Source organism: Corvus hawaiiensis, chromosome 5, assembly GCF_020740725.1.
Source record: "Corvus hawaiiensis isolate bCorHaw1 chromosome 5, bCorHaw1.pri.cur, whole genome shotgun sequence".
Lineage (NCBI taxonomy): Eukaryota > Metazoa > Chordata > Aves > Passeriformes > Corvidae > Corvus > Corvus hawaiiensis.
In genome coordinates this window covers 56,663,292-56,669,291 of record NC_063217.1, presented here as the reverse complement: position 1 = coordinate 56,669,291, position 6,000 = coordinate 56,663,292, and the positions used below count along the sequence as shown (strand labels likewise).

The 6,000-nt window shown below is 38.2% G+C and overlaps 1 long non-coding RNA gene across 1 annotated transcript in view; it reads left to right on the top strand.

Moving 5' to 3' along the window:
- Positions 1–2,867: 2,867 nt before the first annotated feature.
- LOC125326782 overlaps positions 2,868–6,000 on the top strand; it is a 146,789-nt gene continuing 143,656 nt past the window's right edge. Inside the window, exon 1 of the long non-coding RNA XR_007203993.1 lies at positions 2,868–2,935. This is a non-coding gene — a long non-coding RNA (uncharacterized LOC125326782). The remainder of the gene's footprint in view (positions 2,936–6,000) is intronic.

Here is a 6,000-nt window from a genome sequence, read left to right as displayed (position 1 = left end):
ATGGCATGCTAAAGGTAGTTCTAGGGATAAGAAGCTGAGAAAGAGAATTAATTGCATGTGACTTAGCAAAGAACTAATGGATTGAAAATAGAGTTGCAAATGTTTGTGTGTGTGAATATTACTAATACAAATAACAGTTGCTTGAGTTCCTATGTGGTTGGAGTAATTTGTTTCATGGAGAGTTACTTGCAGAGTTCCTTATCACTCCTTCTGAAGTTCTTTTTCTCAGTCCTTCTGCGTCCTTGATGAGATTGGACCCTATCTTGCACAGGCTTATACATCTTCATCGTGGTGATAAATGTGGGAGTTGCTTGCTTTCAGCTGGCTAAAATGCAGAAACAAAGATTGCTTTAATATATCATTTAATGATTTTTCACTCTCCTTATACTGTCTTTCAAAACCACATAGGTTACCCCTTCTCCAAAATTGGTTCCCAGTATGAGTGGTGTTGTCTTGAACTGAGATTGACTAACCTCATTTAAAATCCTGTTAGAAAAACTTGAAGTGATTTTTTTTACTTATTAGTTATTCTGTATTTTCTAAAGGGTTTCAAATGTCCAAGTTTTTCAAAGTTGTTACCTGTTTTTATGGATTTCCAATACAGGGGCACTTACAGGGCTTGATTTTTTGCAGACAATTCTGTGTCTTGGGGGCTAGTTAATGTGACTAAAAATTCCATCTCCTCCAGACAGACTGTTAAATACTTTCATGCATATGTAATCTCTCTGTGATATTTTTGTGCAAAGTTGCTGTCCAGTACTTAGAAATCTGATCATAAGATCTAGAAATAATATTGTTTGGAATGACTTTTGCACCTTGGAAAGTTTTGGTAGTAATTGTTGCAAAATGACCATACAAGTTAGGAGTATGGTTTTATTTTCTGATATGTAAAACACACCATGAAATTAATAATCAGACACAGTAGGGCAGTTCTTTTCATTACTTAAATGGGCTTAACTGGAGCTCCAGAAAATTTAGATGGTATACTAGCAGCACTATATAAATTGGGTATGCATTCCTATGAGTAATACAGCCATTATCCAATTCGCTGCCTTCTTAATTTCATTCTCCTCCTTAAAAGAAGTTAACATTTTTGTCACCTACTTAATACAAATGATATTTTACTCTTAGGAAAGAAATAAGAAGAATAATAATAATAGAAGGAAAGAAATAATAATAATAATAATAGAAGAATAAATGGTGCCAGACTATAAGACGACTATTAGAAAGTCACTAGGAGCAACAGTGAAAGTCTTTTTGACTTTTGTGGTTAAATGTGCCTTGAATTTGACAGTGATTTCAGCATGACAAGAAACTGTAATGTGCTATGACCCTCTACATTTAGCAGACAATGGAAAGATTCAGAGTCAGCAATAAAAACTTTTTGTTGATCTTTCTGCCCATGCTCACCTCTACTCTGTGATTGAACTAGACACCTGAACACACCCCCTCCTGTGCATCCATTGGATAAATCCTTTCTGAAGCAGTGACACAGCTCCCATACCTACATCTACCAAACTATTCCTCTCTGTCCATCGATGGTCAATAGGTGGTGGGCTGATCTCTGTTAGTAACTTTGAGAGAAAGGAGATATACCCTTGAGGTCAGCTAAAATTTTCGCAGCTGGATGCAAGTGAGGTTGTTTCATAAATGTTGGTCAATCAGCAACAGCAGATGGGAAGCCCAGGCTGCCAGTTTAGCTGATGGGGTGACTTTCACATGGAGACACCACTGAACTAAACACACTTCTAGCAGCTGTTTGCTTAGACAGTGTTTTTAATAGACTATCCCGTATCCTTGAGCAGAGTGGTACTAATTTCCCATGAAAAAAGACCCTATTTTTCAGATTTAGGAGGCCCATGAAGATGTTCCATTTTCTCTTGTCCTTCATCAAAAGAATTGAAACAATTCTCATGAAGTAGGAAATTTTCCCTTAAAAGCTTTAATTTCTTCAAAAATGCTTTTTGAAAAAGAGGTGTCTGGAGCAACCGGGCAATTTAACTTTTAATTTGTGCTTAATATTTTATCCAGCTTCTCAAGAAGCAGGGGAAGATTTTTAGGACCCAAATGAGAATTAGGTTTGCAAAGCCTCTCAGCTTTCACTGTAACTGGAATGTTTCTGTCTTTGAACCTTTTAAGTATCCTCTCATAACAAAGACGCTGAGTAAGCATGTTCTTTCAGCTTGATTGAGGGCCAGATTTTAGGGTCAGAGTTATTTTTTAATGGCTGTTTTAGCATTTTTGGTACTTTCCACTCTCATAGTTATTCAGAAGTGTGCATGAAATGGAAATGGCTTTGAATATTTATCTTGCTTCCCTTTCTATTACTTGCCATGCTTTTTATAGGCTTAATTTTTCCTTCAGTATTTATGATACATTCTGCCTAACTTCAATTCTGAGTAGCAGTTGTAACTGAGACTTAATGAAGTTTTTTGATGGTGAATATAGATGCATTCAAATAAAACATTTTATTGTAACATATTCCAAAACTAGCCAGTGGTATTAATTGCAGTGTTAGAGATTCAAACAGCAAGGTGAATTTTTAGTTTGTGTAGCCTTACAATAAGAGCTAAGTAAATCACTGATAGAATAGAAACTAATAAAGCACCTGAAGTCTCATCTCATGGCTTATTTGGCAACAATTTTAAGTTTTCTTTCCTATATTCAACTGAATTGTTTATAGATATTCTTTCTGTATAAACTTGAAAGTGTTCACAACTATTTTTAATGAACATTTCTAAGCATTTCCTTGATCCACGACTTTTTCTAAGCAGTTGATTGCAAGTAATTGGCAATCAAAATGCAAGCTGTGCTGATTCATTTTTATTAGGCACATCACTTACAGCAAGGTATTGTTTCTCTCCCCAGATGGAGGTTCCAGTTCAGGAAAATATTAAAACAGAGAACTCAAAGGGACTTCATAAAATGCTTACAGGTATGTTCCTCAGCGCTTTACTGAGTCCAGAGTATAATGAGAGTAGTTCTTTAAAGCAAGTTTCTGCTATGCATAGTTTGTGTTTATGAGTTTTAAAGACACTTTCTGTCTATGTTCTCCGATGTTAAATTAAAACTTGCTGCTTCCATAATATCCTTGCCAGGAAATTCACTTGCCAAAAGTATCCATAGAGAGGGAGTAGAAAATGAATGTGAATGCAACCACAGCAAATGCTGGTGAGTGAATAGTCAGGGGAGTAGGAGGTGCAATTCCAGTCTAATTACAGTCTAAACAATGTATGTCATCCATGAAACTAAAGGATTTAAAACAGAGGCCTTTTTATATACATTATCCAACCACCCAAATATGAATTGGTTCTGATATCTCTTGGGGTTTTTTCCCCATATCTGTAGTCATGCAAGACAAACAGGAGTTTAGTTTCAAGTTCTTGTCCTTCCCATTAGAACAAGAAATTTTAAAAAGCAGTAGGACTGAATCAATTGTGTGCACACATATTGACAGATATGACCATCGTCCTTCCATGCCGCCTGGTTTTGTCATGTAATTTAAGGAATGTAATCCACAGCACTGACAATAACATTTATCATGTAACAGTTTGAAAGACAGTTTGTCATACAGAGGGGCTCAGACCTCATTAAAATCTCATTCCCAGCCAGCATCTGGTGATGGAGGACTTGATACAGGTAAGGAAAGTTCATTGTAGGGTCAGAGCTTGAGGATGGGGATGAAATTTCTTCTGACATCTGCCAGGGGATAGATCTTCTGTGTAGGGTGTTGTGACAAGACAAGGGCATGAGGTAGACCTTTTCTTCCGGACAGCAGAGCCCTGCAGGATCTGCTGCTTTTAGATTTCCAGCCAGTGGATTGGCAGTTCAGGCTACCATTTCCAACTGAGCGTGACAGTGACCTCCCTCACTCCCTTAAAGCAACTTCATTTAGAATCCTTCTAAAATTACTCTGATTTCAAGAACTGCTCATGCACATGTGGATTCAGTAAGCTTTAGTATAATTGATAAGTGTATTTAACTATATTAGTAATTTAGTCTTCCTTTGGACTGTGTTCTTAGTTATCACCTGACAGTGAATTTTTGCTACAGAATGTCTGGTTATTTTGTGTATAGTGTGTGAAACATACAAATTTGTATAACAACTGGAGATGTATTTGCAGGAGTGTGAAGTTTCACTTGCAGAGTTTGAAATTGTAATCAACAAACTGTTCTTTAATTTAGACAAAGCAAGCATATCAAGGACAAATATTAACCATTATATCTTTCAGTGAATGCTTTAATGTAATAACAAAAGATTTGGAAGTGAATCACCAAAGCTATAAAATTCGTATATGCATGTCCCATGCTGATCATAACACAAGTTGTTTACCAAGGAAGAGGGAAGTCTTGCTTACCTGGCAGAAAGCAGTGGAAAAACAGTTTGTCATTTACCATGTCTATCTGTGTGGGCTTTACAAAAACAAACATATCAAGTATATCAAAATACCAGATTTGCTTTCCAGTCAGTGTTACCTGGTAGAGGTACGAGGGTGGATTTTGATTCATCACATAAGAAACTCCAGACATACCTTCTTCCAAGCTTTGTGGCTTGGAACAATAAGAGGCGTCACTGGCAAAAAATACCTAAATACAGATGGTTGTGAATCAGTGCAAGGACTTTGCAACTCTGCAAGTACACGAAGGAGGAAAAGCCGGTGAGAATGCCAGTGGTTTGTTGCTAGGATTGGGAGGCAGTGGTCTGGGCCCTCAGTTCTGCTATTGATCTGCTGCACACAGACACATAATTTTTTATTTTGCAAATCAGCCACAGCATCTCAGGGTCACAATGAGGCAGTAAGCTCAGTTGGTCCTGTGGGTGCCTTCTGAAATGGAAATTGAGGAAAGCAACCTTTGCTGCAATGTGGGATAGGTCAAAGTTAATCTGTGCTTTCACCCTCTGTTTTCTGCTTCTTCCTCCTGTGAAATACAACCCAAATTTTGAATAGGAGTAAAAAGATCCTTGACTCTTTCTCGCTATTCTGGGTTTGTTAACAAAGTGGTTCTGAATAACAGTTTTCTCTTCCTGAGCCCTGAGGATAGGCAAGTTTTCTTTTTTATTTTTCCCACAGCGTGTATTCCTGTTACCTGACAGTGGTCACAGCTGGCTGTGCATCATGGTAGAGTAACCAGATCTTTATTCCCAAGTCACTAAGTTCTGTTTGGCACATGGGTGCTTCCAGACTACTGCAAGCCTACCTCCCCATCTTGCTGCCCCGCACATTCCATCTACATCTATTTAGACCACTCAGTGAGCCTGTGGGTTCAAAACAATCTATGTCATTTGTATTAAGAAAATAAACTTTTAAAGAGCTTTTTTTGGGTGGGGAGAGGAGGGGGATGTGGAGGAGAGTTGGAGAGAGGACGTATATAAAGTTACCTGGGAAGATTAAGTTAAAACCTTAGTGGGATTTTATATGTACTGGGGAAGACTTGCCCTGGAAATAGCAGGGATTTAAGGAGCACAGTGTCTCTTGGATGTCCATCCCTTTAAGCATGGCTTTAACGGTTATTGGACACAAGACAAGCAGTCTGTAGTCTTTTTTTGCTAATGGTTGGTGTTTCAGGGATTGTTAATCCTTCCTGTGATTTTCACGCATAGAAGTTTGTGACAGAAGGGCACAGATCCCCCAAAATGCTGTCTTTTGGGATCTCAGTAGGTGTCATTGCACAGCAGCTCAGAGCTCTGTATAGGCTAATTTCTCCTGGGAGCATTACAAACTGAATTTGTTGGCCTATGATGATTGTTTCTGAGCTGCTCCTTTTCTTATCACAGTATAAAGCTGACCCAGGAGTTCGTGGCATGATGACATGTACTAAACCTTCCAACAACATAATACGCTCAGCAACTCTAGAAAGTGGTTGCTCAGCAGCAGCAAATGAAACTGGTGAGCCAGTGACTCAGCTCCACACACAGAAATTGTCATTGCATTAATCACCATTATCTCTGAAAACCTGTCAACTTTCCCAGAAAATGGCTCTTGCAGAGGGCTTGGAGGG